The sequence below is a fragment of the Leucoraja erinacea genome, chromosome 1, assembly GCF_028641065.1.
Source record: "Leucoraja erinacea ecotype New England chromosome 1, Leri_hhj_1, whole genome shotgun sequence".
NCBI classification, from domain to species: Eukaryota; Metazoa; Chordata; class Chondrichthyes; order Rajiformes; family Rajidae; genus Leucoraja; species Leucoraja erinaceus.
The window spans coordinates 169,251,103-169,275,139 of NC_073377.1; the positions used below are offsets into that span (position 1 = coordinate 169,251,103).

General features: G+C 45.2%; 1 pseudogene; it reads left to right on the forward strand.

Annotated features, from left to right (window-relative positions):
* The window catches only part of LOC129704629 (alpha-1,3-mannosyl-glycoprotein 4-beta-N-acetylglucosaminyltransferase B-like), a 126,604-nt pseudogene that overhangs the window by 76,544 nt on the left and 26,023 nt on the right, over positions 1-24,037 (forward strand).

Sequence of the window (24,037 nt, forward strand, 5' to 3'; positions counted from 1 at the left end):
TGTGTACAACCAAACTGGAGGTTTTAGAACCGCTGTGTGACTTTGTCAGTGTGGACAGGTTGTAGGTAAGACTGAGTAATTCCATGAAGATATGATCAGGTGAAGTTAAGTTTCAGAATTATTGTGTTTATTTGGGTAGAGTAACTCCAAGCCACCGCTCTCTCAAAAACCCACCGCTCTCTCTAAAACCCACCGCGCTCTCTAAAACCCACCGCTCTCTCTAAAACCCACCGCTCTCTCTAAAACCCACCGCTCTCTCTAAAACCCACCGCTCTCTCTAAAACCCACCGCTCTCTCTAAAACCCACCGCTCTCTCTAAAACCCACCACTCTCTCTAAAACCCACCGCTCTCTGTAAACAAAGTGAGCATACTTAATTGTGTTTTACATTTTATTTTTGTCAGTTTGTCTTCTTTACAGTTTACTGCAGATCCTGTACTTAAAAATAATGGAATCATTAATTAGTGCAAAACTGTTTACTGTGATTGCATGAAGCAGCTCTAGTGGAAATGCACCCTTGCAGTCCGTGGTGGTAAGATGAGAATGGTCATTAGTGATGCATAGTGTTTAACTGACTGGGGAAATGTAAGATGGGTGGTTGATGGTCAGCAAAGACATGGTGGGCTGAATGGCCTGTTTCCATGCTCTCCCATTGATTCTCTGGTAATTTAAAGTAGGATGGTTAACCAACACAGTTTGTAATCCTGAATAGTATAGTCATCTTCTGGAGAAATAAAGGTAATATGAATACTGCGTAGAAGACTTAAGGGCCTGTCCCACCAGCATGCGATTGCATGCATCTAGCGCGACCAAACGTGGTCGATTGAGGCGTATGGCCTCGCGGGGCTGGTCCCACTTCGATCAGCGGAGGCGTATGGAGTTGTGCGGGGTTGGTCCCGACATCGCGCGGGGCTCCAAAAATCTTGCACTGTCCGAAAATCCCGCGCGCCAACGGCCTGTCGGCCCGCAGGCGCATTGAGGGCGTACGCAGCGTCTCGATGTCATACGCAGCGCCTTGATGGCGTACGCCTAGCGTGATGACATCACGTGCCGTTGCGTGATGATGTCACCCGCCCGACGCCGTGCGACGTCCAAATTCAGTCGGCCCGCCTCCTGCCCAGCTGATTGGTGAGTATGATGTCGAGACCAGCCCCGCACAACTCCATACACCTCCGCGGTTCGAATTGGGACCGTACGCCTCAAGCCACCACGTTTGGTCGCGCTAGACGCATGCAATCGCATGCTGGTGGGACAGGCCCCTTTACAGCTGATTGTCACAAAATGCTAGGGTAACTCAGCGGGTCAGGCATCATCTCTGGAGAAAAGGAATGGGTGACATTTTGGGTCGAGGCTCTTCTGCAGACTGAGAGAGGGAAACAGGAGATATGAAAAGGTACAGAACTGCACCGACTGCCAAAGAGCCCACAATAGTCCATTGTTGGCTATGAAGGAGGTGATAATAAGGGGATACGAACAGTAAAACTAGCAGGACATCTAGGCTGGGGGAGGGACAGAGAGAGAGGGAATGCAAGATTTGCTTGAAATTAGAGTAATGTTCTTACTGCTGGTGTATAAGTTGCCCAAGCAAAACATGAGGTGCTGTTCCTCCAGTTTGTGGTGGGCCTCACTCTGACAGTGACTTTCTCAGGACACAAAGATCCGGTTTATTCCTCTATTGTTTCCACCCTTTCCGCAATCTCATTTATGTGTTTAATCACTGATCTATGTTTATTGAATAAACACTGAAGGAGTGAAAACTATCAACACACATTTTCTAAAACAAACTGTCCAAAGTAGCTGGCATGTTTTACATGTTGTTGAGAGCTGCAATTAACTCGTCTGGTACTGACAAATGCTACATGTATTTAACCAAATCATGGGCGGATAATTTTCAAGTGTTTAATCAGGCTTGAAAAGTACAAAATGATTCAGTAAATAATGTGAATATCACACAGTGGCCTAACCACCTCTTCTTGACGTCTAAAACATGGCTTTCATCAAATAGCACGCAACAAAAAAGAGCTTGTCACTGTCCCTTGGTACCCGACAATAAATTAAACTAAGTATCTTATTCTCAACATTGTGGAAACGTCACAGACCACTTATCTAACGCAGCTTTCGGTGTGGCGACGCCTTGTGGCCTCGGCTCCAGCCGACCGGAGCGCGCCGCAGATCGCTGTGGTGGCGCACGGCTGCGACCCAACCCCGGAGCTTCGGAGGCTCCGGCTGCAAGCCCGGTGGACGGTAACATCGGGAGCTCGCGGGTCCTTGGTGGGAGACCGCTTTTCGGAGCTCCCGCAACGGCAACTTCGCCCGCCCGAATCGAGGGGTCTAAATCGACCCGGAGCTGGGTCTTCCATCGCCCAACGCGGCTTAAACGGCAGCGGGACTTACCATCGCTCGCTGGGGGCTCTAACACCAAGAGCCTCGATCAGCTCGATGCAGCAGTTTGACTGCTTGACTGTGGGAGAAGAATAAAGAACAGAGAACAGGGAAGAGATAATAATTTTACCTTCCATCACAGTGAGGAGGTGTTTGGAGATTCACTGTGATGGATGTTTGTGTGGAATTGTGTTAATTGTGTGTTTTGGTTTTTTGCTGTTATGACTGCAGGAATGACATTTCGTTTGAACCTTGTTTGAATGACAATAAATGGCATTCTATTCCATTCTATTCCATTCTAACTAGCCACATTAATACTGTAGCTACATGAGCTGATTGGAGGAGGAGTGTAGGAACGAACTGCAGATGCTGGTTTAAACCGAAGATAGACACAAAAATGCTGGAGTAACTCAGCAGGACAGGCAACATCTCTGGAGGGAAGGATTTGGTGACGTTTCGGGTCGAGTCTGAAGAAGGGTCTCGACCTGAAACGTCACCCATTCCTTCCCTCCAGAGATGCTGCCTGTCCCACTGAGTTACTCCAGCATTTTGTGTTTATCTTCTGAGCTGATTGGAGGCTGGGTATTGTGTGGTGTGCTACACAAGCATTTTTGCCATCCATCAGGTATAAGCAGGAATGGTAGAATATTCTTGACTTCCCTACATTAGTATAGCTCCAATGACATTCAGGAAGCTTGATAGCAATCAGGATAAAGAAACATTAACGTTTTAAGGCAAACAGAAACACCTCAAAGTGAGCGAGTAATTTTATAATGTGGCTGTTGTTATTTTTGGAATGTAAAGAAATATCTAAAATAAGGGAATTCAGATAATTGCTTATGGCTATGGTGTAGCAGCGAATGTAAAACTTCACATGCTTTTCTTGATGATGAATTCATCAAGGATTGTGTTAGGATCTGTATTTTCTGAATAGATCAACATTCAAAATTTGAATGTCAAAATGCAATAATGACCGGAGAGGTAAAGCTAAACAGGAATAGGCTCATGAGTTTCATCCTGCATTAAACCTACCTATGAATCACTTTGGTTATGTAGTACTGGTGTAAGCAGGTTTAAGGGTTTGTGGTAGTACTTTGCAACTTAAACTCCTTCCAATTCTGGCAGAGAATGTTACTGTGTATTAGTGATGGTCTTATATTGACAGACTGGAGAAGTGGCTATGTGCTCGTTGCATGATTTTGCTGACATTGCAAGAATGAAGCAGAGTTGGGAATGATTGAATGCCAAGTTAAACAATGATGACCCACTGGATGAGCTTGGAGGCCAAAGATAAGTGATAGATGCTACTAGGACTGGGGTGAAGAGAGTCTTCTGATGCTACATTGGCTGACATTAACATGATTGGGTGTCATGACCTCCACATTCCCTACTGAATGCTACACTGTTAAGGTCACTTGTTTGTCGTGTTGGGTCTAATGATGGCTGTGCTATCAGGAGTGGAGTGATCTGCTTGCCAGATGGGACAGGCTGCAAGAGTGTATTTTCACCAGAGCTGCTCGATGCAATCACAGTCACAAATTTAGCACCAATTAAGTGCAGAATCTGCAGTGAACTGTAAATAAGACAATGTGACAAAAATAAAATGGAAAAAACCCAAGTAGAGCATAAAGATATGCGTAGTTTTGTTTAGAGATACAGAGTGGGAAACAGGCCCTTCGGCCCACCAATGAGTTGACCAATAATCACCTGCATACTATCCTGCAAACTATTGACAATATACAGAAGCCAATTACAAACCTGCCTGTCTTTGGCAGGAAACTGGATAAATAAACCCCACGTGGTCACATGGAGAACATGCAAACTCTGTACAGACAGTACCCATAGTCAGGATTGATCCCGGGTCTCTGGCACTGTAAAACAGCAACTCTATCACTGCGCCACCATGCCTCCAGAAAATCTTCACAGTCTCTTTTCATTTAGTCTGTTGGGTCCATTATTGTGCCCACACGCCCATATCCTTTGTCCTTTCCTCCGATTCTGTAATGTCTTTGTCTATACATAAAAAATCAAAAACAGCTGAAAGCAATTAATATCTGTGTAACTCTGATCCAAATGTTACAGATTTATACATCCTTTCATAAACCTATTGAGATGACCATAAGAGTCTCACAGGAGCTTGCCAAGAGACTAATACAGTCGGCATAATGCGATAATAACAGCAGGCCACATGATCCTTCTGCGAAGAAACGAGATGCTATTATTCCCTGCGCCCATTAAAGCACTTTCAGTATTTCTGATAATCGTGCAATTCTAAAGCTCAGTGTTTCAGGTCATTCGGTTACAAACTGTTGGCCAGGATTTTGTGTGATTGAGAGACAGAAAACTAGAAGCGTCAAGGATTACGGCTTCTTCCAGCGTCTTCATTCTTAATTCATGTAGCAATCACAAAGTAAGTTCTGAAGTGTAATGCCTCTATTTGCCTCTATTTGCAAAGCCTATGGGCTGACAAATGTTTGCTCTTTCTCAATGGCATTTGAACATTGTCCAGTAATTAGTTTAGCCATTCAACACTGTACACTGGCTGCTTTCATAGGAACAAATAGGAAAGAGGCCACTGTCTCGCCAAGAGATAAATAACTGTGATAATACCTAATTGAGGTAAAGTAAAGATGTTCCTGAAAGAAATACATGCCACTAATGCTGATTTATTTTTAAACATGGCTTAGCTTAGACAGCATAGATTAAAAGTTTTCTGTACTTAACACACTTAAACTTTAATTGTGCCCACAACTATCATGCACCTGTGCTAGAAGTTTGATTTTCTTTTATAAAGAAGTAATTAGTTTAGTTTTGGGATGTAGCAGGAAATAAGCCCTTTGGCATACCGGATCCACGCCTACCATCGATCACCCATCGGTTCACACCAGTTATATGTTGCCCCACTCCCTACACATTAGAGGCAATTTTACAGAGGCCAATTAACCTACAAACCTGTACATCTTAGGGATGTGTGGGGAAACCGAGCACCCTGAGGAAACACTAGACAATAGGTGCAGGAGTAGGCCATTCGGCCCTTCGAGCCAGCACCGCCATTCAATGTGATCATGGCTGATCATCCCCAATCAGTACCCGTTCCTGCCTTCTCCCCATATCCCCTGACTCCGCTATCTTTAAGAGCCCTATCTAGCTCTCTCTTGAAAGCATCCAGAGAACCTGCCTCCATCGCCCTTTGAGGCAGAGAATTCCACAGACTCACCACTCTCTGTGAGAAAAAATGTTTCCTCGTCTCCGTTCTAAATGGCTTACTCCTTATTCTTAAACTGTGGCCCCTGGTTCTGGACTCCCCCAACATCGGGAACATGTTTCCTGCCTCTAGCGTGTCCAAACCCTTAACAATCTTATATGTTTCAATGAGAGCCCTGTAATAACGCCACCTTTGGTTAGAGAGTTGTAAATGATTGAATAAACCACAGTGGAGCTGTGCAGTGATGTTCCAGTCAGTAGTGAGTTAACTTGTTATTCTGTGTCTGAGCTCAAGATATCATAAATCACTCTCATCCTTCTAAATTCCAGAATATACAAGCCCAGCCGCTCCATTCTCTCAGAATATGACAGTCCCGGGAATTAACCTTGTAAACCTACGCTGGGCTCCCTCAATAGCAAGAATGTCCTTCCTCAAATTAGGGGACCAAAACTGCACACAATACTCCAGGTGTGGTCTCACTAGGGCCCTGTCCAACTGCAGAAGGACCTCTTTGCTCCTATACTCGACTCCTCTTGTTATAAAGGCCAACATGCCATTGGCTTTCTTCACTGCCTGCTGTACCTGCATGATTACTTTCATAGACTGATGAACAAGGACCCCCAGATCCCGTTGTACTTCCCCTTTTCCCAACTTGACGCCATTTAGATAATAATCTGCTTCCTGTTTTTGCTACCAAAGTGGATAACCTCACATTTACCCACATTAAACTGCATCTACCATGCTTCTGCCCACTCACCCAACCTGTCCAAGTCACCCTGCATTCTCATAGCATCCTCCTCACAGTTCACATTGCCACCCAGCTTTATGTCATCTGCAAATTTGCTAATGTTACTTTGAATCCCTTCATCTAAATCATTGATATATATATTGTAAATAGCTGCGGTCCCAGCACCGAGCCTTCGGTACCCCACTAGTCACTGCCTGCCATTCTGAAAGGGACCCGTTAATCCCTACTCTTTGTTTCCTGTCTGCCAACCAATTTTCTATCCATGTCAGCACTCTACCCCCAATACCATGTGCCCTAATTTTGCCCACTAATTTCCTATGTGGGACCTTATCAAATGCTTTCTGAAAGTCCAGGTACACTACATCCACTGGCTCTCCCTTGTCCATTTTACTAGTTCCGGGTTTCCTGGAAACCCGTGCAGTCACAGAGAGAATGTGAAAACCCCACACAGACAGCACCTGAGGTCGGGATTGAACACGGATCTCTGGTGCTGTGAGGCAGTGGCTCCACTAGCTGATCACTGTAAAGATAAACACAAACTACAATGAAAGCATTTTCATAAAGGTTAATTCTGGTATTAAAACAGAAGAGAATAAAATCCTTAATACGTAAATATGATTAAAAATAAATAAAAAGCTGCAAATACTGAAAACACTCAACAGGTTGAGTAGCATCAATGGAGAGAGAAACTAACTTGAGAAGTTCATTCTGTTTCTCTTTCCACAGATGCTCCTGATCTGCTGAGTTTTTTTCCAGCATCGTCTATTTTCTTTACATAAATATAATTGTTAATAAGAATATTTGCGGAGGCTGGGTTGGAAATGGAAAAAACCGACTCATTTGTCATATGTGGAGGAATTAAGCAAATTGAGCCTGTACACTTTGGAGCAAAAAAACACAGTGTGGAATTCTAAATAAGCATTTTATTCTTGCACATATACCTCAAGTTTAGAAGAACGAGAGGTAATTTCTTTGAATTGGATATAATTCATGTGGGTTTTGACAGGTTTGATGCAAGAATGGTGTTTCCCGTCACTGGCCTGTCTAGTGCCTGGTATCACTGTTTCAGATAGCCAGAGAACAAAAATTACATCAACCCATGGTAAGGATACTTGGATATCAAGTTTTTGTCAATGAGAAGGGAAATTAATGGGGTTTTTTGCATATAAATCAAGGGCTTTTAGGTAAATTCAGGTATGTGGAGCTGGAGTAAATGATCAGCCATGGCTTAATAGCTTGTGGAACAGATATGAGGAGCTGAATGTTTTTTCCAACTTCTATTTGCAGATTCTTATATTCTGTTTTTGTGTACCTGTCATGACAAGACTTATGATGCATATTGTGTAATCAGTTTTGATATGGTTCAATGGTAACAAAATGTATATTTTGGTACATTGGCTTTCATTTGACACTAGCAGGAACTAATGTGCAACTGAATGGGAGGAGCAGAGTGGGTAAACAAATATAAAAACATAGAAACGTAGAAAAAAAGGTGCAGGAGGAGGCCATTCGGTCCTTCGAGCCAGTACCGCCATTCATTGTGATCATGGCTGATCATCCCCAATCAGTACCCCGTTCCTGCCTTCTCCCCATATCCCTTGGTTCCACTCGCCCCTAGAGCTCTATCTAACTCTCTCTTAAATCCATCCAGTGACTTGGCCTCCACTGCCCTCTGTGGCAGGGAATTCCACAAATTCACAACTCTCTGGGTGAAAACGTTTTTTTCTCACCTCAGTCTTAAATGACCTCCCCTTAATTCTAAGACTGTGGCCCCTGGTTCTGGACTCGCCCAACATTGGGAACATTTTTCCTGCATCTAGTTTGTCCAGTCCTTTTATTATTTTATATGTTAAATGGTGTACTTAGATAGTTTATTTATCTAACCTCCAAACCAATACAAACATTTAGCTATACACAGCATCCATGGTTTCCAACAAGCCAGTTATTGTTTATAGGATGATGTTAATGTAACACAATTTCACCTTTGAATTGATGTAAAATATAGAATACAATTGTACAATGTGCAACTTGCTAGATTGGACAAAGGCACCAATTTGCCCTTGTGCCAAGAGGTCCAACCACTTTGCATTATTATTTTTCCGCATCACATTAGCAGAAAAGTGTTTGTCCTGTTTGTTGTTCCTTAAATGTATGATTGAATTAATTAAATCCAAAGGCAGTGGTGCACATTAATGAAAGGATGCACATTCAATGCTTTGTTTGTTTGAACAGGGAAGAATGCAGAGTCAGTAGTATCACCCACCCAATTGTCGTCAGGTCCCATATTGATGACTGTAATCCCAATACACACTCATAGTTTTCGTCTACTCCTTGTTTGGACCATTGATGTCAGCTCTGTATTTTTTTTTATTAATGCAGTTTGCCTAAACTTCAGAAAATTGTGACTTGTTTTAAAAAGATGTTTGTCTTCACTCAAATATAGAATACAGGGCAAACTGTCAAATTCTTTGTAATTTATCATCTTATATTGTCATGCCTTTTGCAACAGAGGAGACGGTACTGATGAAGGTTAATATGATTACTTTAATGACAACAGAGGGTTGCAGCAGAGAATAATTGAATCTTGGGCTGTAGATGACAAACAAATAGCTTGAGCTTTGCTTCCAAGTCTCATCAAGTTGCCTTTCGGTTGGCCTGCTGCTTTGACATTCACATGGCAACAACTTCCTGAAAGAATCGTGTCAGTGATAGGAAGCCTTAAGAAGATTCGCAAGATATTGCAACTGGAAGGAGAGAGAGAGGTCAGCATCGGTTGTGCTTGGCCATGGTGCTGGAGGTGAGCTTCAGCCATGAACAGCAAACGCTTCCCCAGTAGTTATAGCTCCACTCACCTCCAGACTTAGACAATAGACAATAGATGCAGGAGTAGGCCATTCGGCCCTTTGAGCCAGCACCGCCATTCAATGTGATCATGGCTGATCATCCACAATCAGGGGAGGTGAATACCAACGTTAAAGTGTTGTATATGAATGCGTGAAGTATAAGAAATAATTTTGGTATTCACCTCCCCTCTCACACGGTCACTATTGCCACTGACCTTACTCTCTTATCCCCTCTCGAACTTTCCTTCCCATTAATTCAGGAGTCTTTTGTAACTTTTCCTTTAATACCATCCTTATACTCCCAATTTGTCAACCCCCTCCCCCCGCTATTTAGTTTAAACCCACCCATGTTGAAACTAGCAAACCTGCCTGCCAGAATGTTGGTCCCCCTGCAGTTAAGGTGTAACCCGTCCCTTTTGTACAGGTCACCCCTACCACAGATGAGATTGCAGTGGTCTATACATCTAAATCCCTGCTCCCTGCACCAGCCCCACAGCCACACATTCAGATCCCTATCTCCCTGTTCCTGCCCTCACCAGCATGGTACAGGAAGCAATCCAGAGATAACCACCCAAGTCCTGCTTTTCAGTCTTCTTCCTAAACTCACGTTGCAGAACCTCCTTCCTCATCTTCCCAACGTCATTTGTGCCCACGTGCACAACCACTCAGGGTGCTCACCTTCCCATGCGAGGATGTTCTGAAGACGGTCTGAGACTTCTTGGATCCTGGCATCAGGGAGGTAACACACCTTCCTCCGTAGTGTCACAGAATCTCCTGACCGCACTTCGGACAATGGAGTCACCCATCGCCATGGGTTTGCCCAATGTCGGTCTTGCCGGTCGAGTATCATCCCTAGCTTTGGAGCCACCGACCTGTCCACGACCTGACTGGAAGCCTCTTCTGCCCCGACAGATCCCAAGAGGGTGTATCTGTTTGCGAGAGGAACTTCCACCGAGGTCTCCTAAACTTGCTTCATCCTCTTCCTTGCACATCCTGCACTCTTGGAGTGACGACCTGACTGTAGACAATAGAGATAGAGATACAATTTAATTGTCATTTGGACCCCTTGAGGTCCAAACGAAATGCCGTTTCTGCAGCCATACATTACACACAAATAGACCCAAGACACAACATAATTTACATAAACATCCATCACATCGCTGTGATGGAAGGCCAAAAAACTTATCTCTCCCCCACCCCCCCCCCCCCCCCCCCCGATGTCAGAGTCAAAGTCAAAGCCCCCGGCTGGCGATGGCGATTGTCCCGCGGCCATTAAAGCCACGCCGGGTGGTGCGAGGTCGCACACCGGGTCTTGATGTTAGAGCCCCCGGCGTGCGCTCGCAGAGTCCCGCGGCCATTCCAAGCCGCGCGGGGCGGTGATGTCAGGCCCCGCTCCAGGAGCTCTTCGACCCCGCAACTCGGGCGGGAGAAGTCGCCGTTGCGAGAGCCCTGAAAAGCGGTCTCCCTCCAGGGACCCGCGGGCTCCCGGTGCCGCCGTCCACAGACCTGCAGTTGCAGCCTCCGAATCTCCGGAGGTCGGGCCGCAGCAGCAGCAGCAGCGCTCCACCACCGCTCCATCCGCTCCGGACTCGGCCAGCCCCACGACGGTGACGGTGAGTCGTCGGCACCAGAGTCCCCGGTCTTCTCCTGTTGGAGGCTGCTCCTCGTTGCAGCCCCTACGACAACGGAGACCCGACAAGAAAAGGTCTATAGACAATAGACAATAGGTGCAGGAGTAGGCCATTCGGCCCTTCGAGCCAGCACCACCATTCAATGTGATCATGGCTGAGTAGGTCCTGTCCAGGAAGCTTTCTGCTTCTCGGATGGACCACAGGTCATCCAGTTGCTGCTCCAGTTCCCTAATTCATTCATTTAGGAACCGCACCTGGATGTAGTTCCCACAAGTGGTCTTGGCCAGTTCCCACATCCTGCAACATACACACAGCATGAGCTTCCCTGCCTAAGTGTTTAAAAAACACACAACAGAACAGAACCAGTGTAGCCTCCTTGCCTCAGCTTCCTCGCCGAAGACTCTTGAGCCAAAGACCCGCGCTTTTCTCTCCGAGGCACTTCACCTAAACAAGACCACTCTGCTACAGTTGCCCTTGTTTATATCTGTTATCTAATCAACTACTTTAGGGCAAATTCGTAAATTACCTGAATTTTAAGCTTTTTAAAAAAATATTTTTATTAGAAGCAATGTACAATCGTATAAACCATGGCATATAACATAACACAATTCATGTACAACTTCTTGTTTTAAATTTAATAATAGAAAAGTAACAAAAGCAAGAAAAAATAGAGAAATGAAAAGATTCAGGACAGTAGTGATGTGTTAACAATTAGTAGTTTGTGGATAGATAGATAGAGAGAGAGAAAGAGCCCATAAAGATGTAGAAAAATAGAGAAAACCAGAAAGGAAAAACAAAAATAGAAAAAAAGAACAGAACAGAGAAGAAAAGGAATATACTACTTCATACCTTTCCACACCCCTTTCCCTGTGACACATTCTTTCCCACTGACTCACTGACCTTCAACCCACACTCTCTTTTCTCTGCTTCTGCTTCAACCTGACCTCTGTGGCATCCGTCCTTGGTGATGCACCTGCCTTAACATGGCTTCTCCAGACAGTAATAGCTTGCAAAGTTCACATTGGTTTAGTTTAGAGATACAGCACGGAAACAGGCCCTTCGGCCGACCGAGTCAACACTGACCAGCGATCCCCGTGCACTAACACTATCCAACACCCACTAGGGACACTTTACATTTACCAAGCCAATTAACTACAAACCTTTACGTCTTTGGAGTGCGGGAGGAAACCAAAGATCTCGGTGAAAACCCACGCAGATCACGGGGAGAACGTACAAACTCCGTACAGACAGCACCCGTTGTCGGGATCGAACCCGGGTCTCCGACGCTGCATTCGCTGTCAGGCAGCAGCTCTACCGCTGTACGCGCCACCGTGTTCCTAGTTCTCTAGTTATCATTAGAAATGCTGGATTTGCTGAAAGCTTGTTTGGATTTACGACTGTGTTGAAGCTTTGGCCTTCCCCTGATGATGAACACAGAGCAAAGCCTTCAATGGATGACCTTGAAGCTTGTGCTACATGTGCTCTCCCAGCAGTAAGCCAGTAAGCATCCAGTTAAATCAGCATGGGCTCTAACCAGTACATAAAGGATGTAATTGATGGCAATGGAACTGCAGATGCTGCAATCTTGAGTAAAACACAAGTACTGGAGTAACTCAGCAGGTTGAGCTGTTCTAGCAGGTTGTGTTTTGCTCCTCATTGGCAATGTTTTGCTTCCATGTGATTAAGCTGTTTAATCTTCAGTGTTGTGTGGAGCACAACCAGCTTTCACAGGTCAGCACGGTGGTGCAGCTGGAAGATTTGCTGCCTCCCAGCGCCGGAGACCTGGCTTCCATTCTGACCTTAGATGTTGCCTGGGAGGAGTTTTCACCTTCTCCCTGTAACAGCGTGGGCTTCCTCCAAGTGTTCCAGTTTCCTCCCACATCCTAAAGATTGCGGGTTTGGAGCAATGTTACAACATTTTGAGATTTAAAAAATCAAGTCTGCAATTTATCCCATCAGATAAAGCATAAAAATATGTTTAATTTGACACCTAATTCACTTTCATATCTTCAATATTAAAAAAGTTATGGCCATATTCATACTCGGAAATTAGCATCTTGTTCCCTATTGCTTTTCCATTGACTTAACACAAAAGCTGTGATCAAGGACAGTCAAAAGCCCATAACTTTCTTAATAATTAAGAGAACAGAATGAAATTATAGATTGCAGCATTCTGAAACAATCTTACTTGGATGACCTGAAATTAAAGCATATAATTAGTTAGTTAACAAGAAAGTGGGATTACATAGAACTGGTGTGAATGGGTGATCAATGTTCAGCATGGACTCAATGGGCCAAAGGGCCTGTTTCCATGTTGTATCTCTATACAAAACTACACAGCCTTAAAGAAGACTACTGAAGACATAACCCCACCGGATGAACAACTTTCTGTTCTGGGGCAGAACCTTTTTGTTCCAGACAAATGAAGTCAGTTAGCCATAGGTAACAGTCTTTGCTGATCTGAGCACCATTCTTCACCAAGGCCATGTGAGCTGCTTAGAGGTGAGTTAAGAAGTGATTACATTGGTCAAAGCTTCAGTGGTGACAGAGATTTTGCATGTGGTATTTTATATCTGCACCATAGACCTGGTATACGCATCTGAGAAATTGTTCTTTATGGTCTGCAATTTACCGGGTCAGTTGGGGAAATGCAGTGTCACCTCTGAAGAGAAAATCATGAATGGTGAAATGGTTGATACATCTTATGTTCTGAAGCCAACTGATGAACCAGCTTACAACCATCCAAGGTTCCAACAATGCCAAAGTAGTAGGTATTAAGATGCATCCTTGCTTCAAGCCAGCATCGATGTTGACCTCAAATGGTTTTTCATTTTCATACTTAATGGTTTGATTTATTCCCCCCATGTCTGGGGACTGGACAAGCTAGATGCAGGAAAAATGTTCCCAATGTTGGGTGAGTCCAGAACCAGGGGCCACAGTCTTAGAATAAAGGGGAGGTCATTTAAGCCTGAGGTGAGAAAAAACTTTTTCACCCAGAGAGTTGTGAATTTATGGAATTCCCTGCCACAGAGGGCAGTGGAGGCCAAATCACTGGATGGATTTAAGAGAGAGTTATATGTGGCACTTGTGGCTAAAGGGATCAGGGGGTATGGAGGGAAGGCAGGTACAGGATACTGAGTTGGATGATCAGCCATGATCATATTGAATGGCGGTGCAGGTTCGAACGGCCGCATGGCCTACTCCTGCACCTAATTTCTATGTTTCTATGAATGAACAATGTCAACCAAACTAAAGAATTGAACTATAGCTTGCTGATAACTATGAAATGGCATGTCTAAAATTGAAGTCTGAAAATTACCCTTTTTAAAAACATGCAATTTAGCAAAATATTTTTCATTGAAATATACAATGTTCACATTTACAATAAAGCAGTTATATGTATTTTTTTCTGACAGGCCTGTCTCTATGCTATGACTCTATATAAATGTTTCCAGCTGGTAATACAGGTGCACAACCTTTTATCCGAAAGCCTTGGGACCAGACACTTGTCGGATTTCGGACATTTTCGGATTTCCGAATGGAAGATTTTTAGCGTAGATTAGGTAGGTAGCGCGGGCGGCTTGAAAAGTCTGGAGCGACTGCCTCCTCCCCGGAGACCGGGGAATCATTGTAAATCATTGCATAAATGTTAGTCAGTTAGTTTGGAGGGATTTTATGTGGTGGTGGTGGGGTGGGTGGGTGAAGGGGTAAACTTTAATTCTTAGTCCCCTACCTGGTCGGCGACTCCCAACATCGCGGAGCTGGGGGCTCCGTCCGGCCGCGGGCGGCGCCGGTTGTAGCTCCGACCCCGGCAACTCTACCCCTGGCTGCGCGGCTCCAAATCCAGCGCCGCCCGCGGTCGGACGCCCGCAGCCCCAGCTCCGCGAATGTTGGGAGAAGGCGGCCTCAGCGCCCTGGAGCTTACCGCACAGCGACCCGGTAAGGCATTGCCCGCTTCCCGCTGGTATCCCAGCGCTGCGACGCCGCCGACTCCCAACATTTGCGGAGCTGGGGCTCCGGCGGGGCGGCGCTGGATTTGGAGCGCCTCGCAGCCAGGGGTAGAGTTGCCGGGGTCGGAGCTACAACCGGCGCCGCCCGCAGCCCCAGCTGGGAGTTGGCGGCCACAGCGCTGCGGAGCTTACTGCATGGCGACCCGGTAAGGCATTGACCGCTCCCCGCCTCTCCGACCAGGTAGGGGACTAAGAATTAAAGTTTACCCCTTCAACCCCCCCCCTTCACATAAAAGTCCTCCAAACTAACTGACTAACATTTAAGCAATGATTTACAGATGTTTAAGTGTCTCCCCGGTCTCCGGGGAGGAGGCAGCCGCTACAGTAGTACAGACCTGGGTTGACCGTGGGTCGTTTCGGGTCAAGTTTGGCGCCAAACGCGAGCTTTGGTGTGCAGACGACATCCTGGAAAAAATGGCCGGTTTTCGGAGTTTTTCGGTTTCCGGAACACCGGATAAAGGTTGTGCACCTGTACAGTCTCACTGGCAGAACTGCAACTCGAATGGTGGGAGCCTGTAGTTATAATGTGACATAAAGGCAGTTTTTATTCATTCATTTCAAGATGGAGTTATATAATAGAAAGTTGCCAGGAACACATGTACAGGCGTGTAAACTAAACAGTTGGTTATTTTAATGGTTTGTTGTTTTCCAGCTGTAGGAGCTCTATCTTGTGTTAGAGTATCACTTTAATATCCAATAACGATTAAGTCAAACCCCATTTATTATTTTCTATTATTGCTGTTAAGTGACCGTCATATCTTAATGTGTTTCTTAATGTATGTGTCTATGTATCAGGGGATATGGGGAGAAGGCAGGAACGGGGTACTGATTGGGGATGATCAGCCATGATCACATTGAAAGGGCCAAATGGCCTACTCCTGCACCTATTGTCTATTGTATTGCTTGGTGCTTTTCATGCCCATCTAATGGATAGAAACATAGAAATTAGGTGCAGGAGTAGGCCATTCGGCCCTTCGAGCCTGCACCGCCATTCAATATGATCATGGCTGATCATCCAACTCAGTATCCCGTACCTGCCTTCCCTCCATACCCTCTGATCCCTCTTAAATATAGCCAATGAACTGGCCTCAACTACCCTCTGTGGCAGAGAGTTCCAGCGATTCACCACTCTCTGTGTGAAAAAAGTTCTCCTCATCTCGGTTTTAAAGGATTTCCCCCTTATCCTTAAGCTGTGACCCCTTGCCCTGGACTTCCCTAACATCGGGAACAATCTTCCTGCATCTAGCCTGTAATCTTCCTGCATCTAGCCTGTCGGCTAGGATGACATGCTGGACAGATATGGCTAATTAAAGATGTGAAAGTTGATCCAGAGATATCAGTTGAAGATTGATATCTGACAGACTGTGGCACTCACAAGGGAGTGGGTTCAATAACTCTGATTATTTAGGTGCTATTGCAGGAGAATGTTTCTTGGACTTGGCTGAACTGAGCTAGGAGTTGAAAGCATGGTGGCACCTCTGTGGTTTAGTAATCGGGGAGTCTTTTGAATTGGCATTACAGCAGAAATAAAAATCTGTATTTGAGACAACTATGAAAGATGAGGTTTTCTGAAACCAGGGATTTAACATTATATTTTCTCAGGGCATTCCCATTCTCATTTTTTTTAAAACACGTTTGAAAATTCTTCTCTTTCTTTCAATTGAAAGTGAGTCCAAATTAAATCTACATTATGTGTACGAGACAAACTAACTCCTTACAAATGGCAAACCCAACCACTCTTGATGTAGAGACTCAGCGGGTGAGGCAGCATCTATGGAGCGAAGGAAATAGGCTACGTTTCAGGTTGAAACCCTTCTTCGACCTGAAACGTTGCCTATTTCCTTCGCTCCATAGATGCTGCTGCACCCGCTGAGTTTCTCCAGCATTTTTGTCTACCTTCGATTTTCCAGCATCTGCAGTTCCTTCTTAAACACTTGATGTACAATTGAGTTTAAATAAGATGGGTTGGAGTTGGATAGGTAATTTGCTCCTTTCATCATTACAAATGGAGCTGTGTACTTCAGATGTTGACACATGCAATTAGCAGATGCTGGTTTACAAAAATAAAAAGAGAGAAAGCCCTTCAGACTCTGTAGAAGGTTCCTCACCCAAAGCATCACCTGCCCATGTTCTCCAGAGTTGCTGGCTGACCTGCTGAGTTACTCCAGTAATTTGTGGCTCAGATGTTAGCAGCTTTGTGGATTTGCCAGCTGCACACCAGGAAGCTACGTAGCTAATAGCTGAAGAAAACGTCTGCATCCAGCAAGTAGTATTTCATCAGCACTATGGTCAGGCTAGGAAATCCTTCAGTGGTACGCATGGATTGATCTGGCAGCACCAGTGACAGAAGTGAATGTTCTTGGATAAATATGCAGGCAGCAGGTGGACGATATCTGACCAAATTTCCTCCAGTGATGTGTAGAAACAAGGAACTGCAGATGCTGCTTTACAAAATAGACATGAAGTGCTAGAGTAACTCAGCGGGTCAGGCAGTATATCTGGTGAACATGGATAAGGGACGTTTTAGGTCAGTTTGGAAATTCCAGTTTTATAACCACCTCCCTACAGTCAGTCTGAAACGTCACGTATCCATGTTCTCCACAGATGCTGCCTGACCCGCTGAGTTACTCCAGCACTCTGAAACATCACCTATCCATGTTCTCCACAGATGCTGCCTGACCCGCTGGGTTAGTCCAGCACTTTAGCATAGCACATAAGGAATGCCTTATCAAAACAAATTAAGATGACTGGAAGCATATTAATAACTTGAAGACATGTAGTAATGACATGTTTTGTATTATTAACAGTTAGAGGATGATATTATAGCAACACCCAACTATCTACAAACTATCCTGAACTTTGCTCAACACCAGTCTTCTGATGAATGGATGATCCTGGAGTTTTCCCAGCTTGGATTTATTGGTAAGCATCTCTTGAAATAACAAAATAGATTTTCAATAACTAATTAATTTTCATGATGCAGTTGGCTTTAAATAACCATATGCTACAAATATATTCATGTTTTTGATTACAAACGTAATTTATGAATCCTTGTGGAACTGCACTTAAATGCAATGCTGATAAACACTGCCAAATGATTAGGGGCAAATTTGGGCACATTTTTTGAAATTCTCTGAGGCTTGTTCTGCCACAAATTCCAAAGAGTGATGATGACTTATATATCTGATCCAGTCTCTACCCATCCCATCCGTAATGCCTTGGTTAGATACCCTACCTTGTGTAAGAATGCTCACATGATTTACAGTGAAGCGTGGGCAGTTACTTACTGTGACACCTTGTTTCTTCTTTCAAATAAAAGGCTGAGACAGAGTGTTGGTGAGATGTGTGTAAATGCACAATGGAGTTGATACAATGGCAATCAACTTCTGAAATTTAGTATCACAGATGACAACTGAAGTGAATATACAACATGTACAAATATCAGTCTGAAGACAATTTTGGAAACATGAAATTATACATACCAATAACCATTTCTTAATGGCTATCAGGTTTCAAGATCAGTTTATTGTCACCTGTACCAATGAAGGTGCAGTGAAATGTGAGTGGTCATACAGCCACACTAAGTGAAACTCATCAAGACACACGGCCACATCAAATCAAAGTTAACACCACAGCGGCTCCCCACATTGCTCACTGTGATGGGAGGTAATAAAGTCCAATCTTCTCCCTCTTTATTCTAATGGAGTCAGGGCTGTCGAACCATCTACTGTCGGGACCGTCAAAGCTCCCGCAGCCGGCGATCCAAAGCCCTCGCGTTGAGGTGATCGAAACTCCCTCGTCAGAATGGTTGAGACTCCCCGCGACCTGGAGCTTCCAAGTGGGTTCATTCCTGTGTAGCAAGTCACAGCTCTAAAGCCATCTTTAAATTTGTTGCAGATCCATCATTGTTGGATGAATAAAGGGTATTGATGAGTTAGAGCACAGGGGGAGGTTTATAATCTGATTGAATGGTGCCAGAACAACAATTTTGCTCTCAATGTTAGCAAGATCAAAGAGCTGTTTGTTGACTTCAAGAAGGGAAAAGCAAGGATCAATGAACCTGTGTTTGTGGCGGTGGAGCGAGGCAAGACTGTTCTTCAGCGTGAAGATCTGTCCTGGCTCCAACACATCCATGCTATTACAAAGAAAGTTCATCAAAGCCTCTAATTTTGGAGGTTTGAGCATGTAGCAAGACATTTCCCTGTACTTGGTAAGTGTTGACCTCTCCACCATCAAAGAGATCTGCAGTAATCACTTGCTCGAGAAGTCAGCTTCTTCTTATCAAGTCCACGCACAAGATTAGAAGTTGTTGAGCCAGAGCTGAAACACACCTCTCATCATCTGCATACGATGGTGTCAGTCTTGTTGTCTTGTTGCTTCTTGGGCATGGTGGTGGAATGATTGGTGGAAGCAAGGCCGCGATCAACGTGAACGCTCTTTCCTTGACCCCAAGAAGTCAGATGATATCATCAGACCCACACCACTTTGGCCACTCCTCTTACTGCTACTATTGGCAAAAAGCTACAGGATTCTGAGAATCATTACCTCCAGGTTTAAGAACCGTTCCTTCCTATCAACCATTAGACTCCTGAATACACATACCCTTACCTCAGCATCAAACTACTGTGGACTTTTATGGGTTGCTCTAAGTACCTCGAATGTTTTAGTCTGGTTATCCAGTATAACTGATAATCTATACATAACTAAAACTCTAATCTTGTGCTCTTCCCGTTTGAGGGTTTTTCTATATGCGCAGAAACGGTAGGGGATAGCGCTATGATTTTTTGCCATGTTACTCACCGTTCTCCTGTGCTGTGAGTGCAACACGTTTCGTTCCGTTCGGTGGTATATTATAAAAGTTATTGAGGTTTAAAAATCTTTAAAAACGCACGGGCGCAGATTCCTTCAGTAAGCGCCACGCAGATTGGTCTCTTTTCCTGTCAGTCAATGCCACGGCCGGGATGGTGACGCCCCTTCCTGCCCCACCAGCGGCGGCCTGTCCCGCCTCACTCACAAACTCCACTCTCCCCATCTCACAGTAACTCGTCTCTCGTCTCCCCCACCACCAGAGGCCCAGTGGAGGATCAGTTCCCGTCTCTCTCTCCCTCATCACTCACCCCTCTCCCCCGCCCACCCTCTGCGGCAATGGCGGTCTCGTCTACGCCTCCCCCCCGGGTCTGTCTCCTCCGTCGCCGTTGCGGTAACTCACCCACACGGCGCTCACGAAGGAGATCTTCTCCACCAGCTCAACGAAACCCATGGAGTATTGTGTGCAGTTTTGGTCCCCTAATTTGAGGAAGGACATTCTTGCTATTGAGGGAGTGCAGCGTAGGTTCACAAGGTTAATTCCCGGGACGGCGGGACTGTCTTATGCTGAAAGAATGGAGTGACTCGGCTTGTATTCCGTGTGCGGGCGGGACATCGAAGGACGAGAAGCCGAAGCCAAGAAGTGGAAGCCAGGATACTGAACGGGCACAACGCCGAAAGGACATCACGCCGCAAAGACAAGACGCAGAACAGACATGGTGTCACCGGGGATGGGATTTGTCCTTGACCTTGTCAACGATTGGTCCAGACCCCTGCATCCATCACATCACTGGCCGGGAGGTTGGGGGGCAGGGGGGGGGAGCTTGAGCTTGCGTTTGTAAAATAGTGGCAGTGACTCCAAGCTGTTGCGATTGCCACAGAGGCTGTGATGTGATGGACGCCGCAGGGGTCTGGATCAATCGCTGACCCCTGTCGATGACTGACGAGGTCAAGGACCAATCCCGTCCCTGGAGACGTACAAGGTACAACAATTTAACTATTTCAAAATGTAACAAGGTACAACAATTCTTGCAGCAAATTTAGATTTTTCATGCCCATTTATCATTCCGGCTTCATGTGCGTCCAGCGTCAGATTGTTTTTCGGCTTAAAATCTGATGGGGAACGAACATGACGTTGAAAAGCCTGTGTGGCAATTGCAGCAGCTTGGATTCACTGCCATCATGTTACAAATGCAAGCTCAAGCTCCCCCCCACCCTCCCGTCTCCCCCTGGCCAGTGATGTGATGGATGTCGGGGGTCTGGACCAATCGCTAACCTTTGTCGATGACTGACATGGATGTCGGACCAATCCCGTCCCCGGTGACGTCATGTCCGTTCTGCGTCTTGCCTCTGCAGCGTGGTGTCCGTTCTGGTTCGTGTCCAGTCGGCGTGATGTACGTTCGGTAATCTTGGGTTCCACTTCATGGCTTCAGCTTCTTGTCCTTCGATGTTCCGTTGTATCCACTGGAATTTAGAAGAATGAGCGGGGATCTTATAGAAACATATAGAATTATTAAGGGATTGGACACGCTAGGGTCTGAAGAAGGGTTTCGGCCCGAAACGTTTCCTATCTCCTTCGCTCCATAGATGCTGCTGCACCCGCTGAGTTTCTCCAGCATTTTCGTGTACCCTAGATGCAGGAAACATGTTCCTAATGTTGGGGGAGTCCAGAACTAGGGGCCACAGTTTAAGAATAAGAGGTAAGCCATTTAGAACGGATGAGGAAAAAGATTTTCACACAGAGAGTTAAGAATCTGCGGAATTCTCTGCCTCATAAGGCAGTGGAGGCTGATTCACTGGATGCTTTCAAGAGAGAGTTAGATAGAGCTCTTAGGGCTAGCAGAATCAAGGGATATGGGGAGAAGGCAGGAATGGGGTACTGATTGTGGATGATCAGCCATGATCACATTAAATAGCGGTGCTGGCTCGAAGGGCCGAATGGCCTACTCCTACACCTATTGCCTATGTACCTATGTATCTGTAATAAAAGGGTAGAAGTGTTGAGAATGGAATTCCTGGGTGAATGTCGATGATTTTGCATTCCCAGAAGGGAAGATTCCTGAACCATGCATTCAGTAACAGTCCTACATCACATAATATAAATTAATGCTCAATATTTACTCAGGTATTCATGTTAATACAACAACACTCGCTGCTCAATATCTTCTCCTTAAGCAGTCCACTTGTTTCCACACTAGCCTGTGTGTGATTTATTTTAAAGTGGCATAACTGTTGCACACAAACTAGCAAAGCGACAGGCCAGAATCGGTTGTAAAGAAAGCATACGCAATGCTAGCAGGGCTCAAGAGGGCTCAAAAACAGGGATGGCTGCATGTGGAGTATTGTGAGCAATTTTGGGCACGAAATCTGAGGAAGGATGTGCTGGCTCTGGAGAAGGTCTAGAGGAGATTTACACGAATAATCTCAGGAATGGGTGGGTTATCATACGATGAGCGTTTGACGGCAATGGAGTTTACTCACTGGAGTTTAGAAGAATGAGGGGGGACCTCGTTGAAATGTACAGAATAGTGAAAGGCTTGGATAGAGTGGATGTGGAGAGGATGTTTCCGCTAGTGGGAGAATCTAATACTAGATGTCAGAGTCTCAGAATTAAAGGACGTTCCTCTAGAATTTAGAAGATTGAGGGGGGATCTTATAGAAACTTACAAAATTCTTAAGGGGTTGGACAGGCTAGATGCAGGAAGATTGTTCCTGATATTGGGGAAGTCCAGGACAAGGGGTCACAGTTTAAGGATAAAGGGGAAATCCTTTAGGACCGAGATGAGAAAAACATTTTTCACACACAGAGTGGTGAATCTCTGGAACTCTCTGCCGCAGAAGGTAGTTGAGGCCAGTTCATTGGCTATATTTAAGAGGGAGTTAGATGTGGCCCTTGTGGCTAAAGGGATGGAGAGAAGGCAGGTACAGGATACTGAGTTGGATGATCAGCCATGATCATATTGAATGGCGGTGCAGGCTCGAAGAGCCAAATGGCCTACTCCTGCACCTATTGTCTATGTTTCTATGTTTCTATGAAATAGATGAGGAGGAATTTCTGTAGTCAGAGGGTGGTGAATCCGTGGAATTCTTTGCCACAGTAGGAAGGGGAGGCCGGGTCAATGGATGTTTTTAAGACAGAGATAGATATATACTTGATTTGAATGGATGTCAGGGGTTATGGAGAGAAGGCAGGGGAATGGGGTTAGGAGGGAGAGATAGATCAGCCATGATTCAATGGCAGCGTAGACTTGATGGGCCGAATGGCCTAATTCTGCTCCTATCACATGACCTTATGACTAAGCATGCACACAAATGCAGACACACATACAAGACATATTCTCACCACATGCAAATGGAGTCTGACCACACACATGCACATGTGTGCATATAGTGAGGAGCAAATGTACTCTTGCCTGCAACCCTCTTCCTCATGCTCCTGATACTAATTTCCGCTCTACTTCAATCTCCTCTTATCCCACACGTATCACCTCCATCCCTCTAAACTGCTTCTCCCTTTAACACGAGGCGTTTACTCATGCACACCCACTAGGCACACCGTTTAGGTTACATTCTGATAATGAAACATCAACTCATTGTACTTCTAATCTTGTGTATAGAAACACGTTTCCCGCTAACTGTATGCACATGCATCCACGTTGTTGACTCCCCCCGCATTGTTTAGTTTGGGGGAGTGGAGTCAACACTGTGGAAGCGTGTGCATGCAGTTAATGGGAAAGAGACTGTAAGAACTAACAGGCCATGGGGAATGGGAACCAATGCAACAAGACAGGGGGCCATAAGACAAGGACAGAAGCAAAAGGTAGAAGGGAGATAAGAAAAACAAGCCTGAAAGCCTTATGCCTTAATGCGAGGAGCATTCGTAATAAAGTGGATGAATTGATGCGGTTACTAGTTAAGGAATATGATATATTCATAATGAGCACAATTCAATGATCTCCTTCGCAATGGAGCAAACCAAGACTAGAGTGGGTGACCACTTTGTGTCGTGCCTGGTTTCAGTTTACAGGGTGATTCGGAGCTCACTGTTGCCTTCCACTATAATCCTCTATTTCAATTCGACCTTCTTTCCCTGTTTTGACTTGTTCATTTTTTTCTGGAGTGCACAAAACAGAAGAAGGTTTGGGAATTTACGACCTCAGAGTAAGTTACTTACCTGACGGTCTGTCTTTTTAAACTTCTAGCGGGAGCGCCCGTACTCCCGTTCGTCGCTGTTGCACTGCGTGAACGCTCATGTCGCGCATGCGTGCTGGACGGGTTCTTCACGTAGTCACTCACGTGACTCCGAAGTAAAATCCTCTATTTCAATTCCACTCAAACCTATTTGTCTTTGGAATCTTACACAATTGTAACAACACCCAATGCAAGTTTGAGGAACAGTGTTTCATTTTCCAA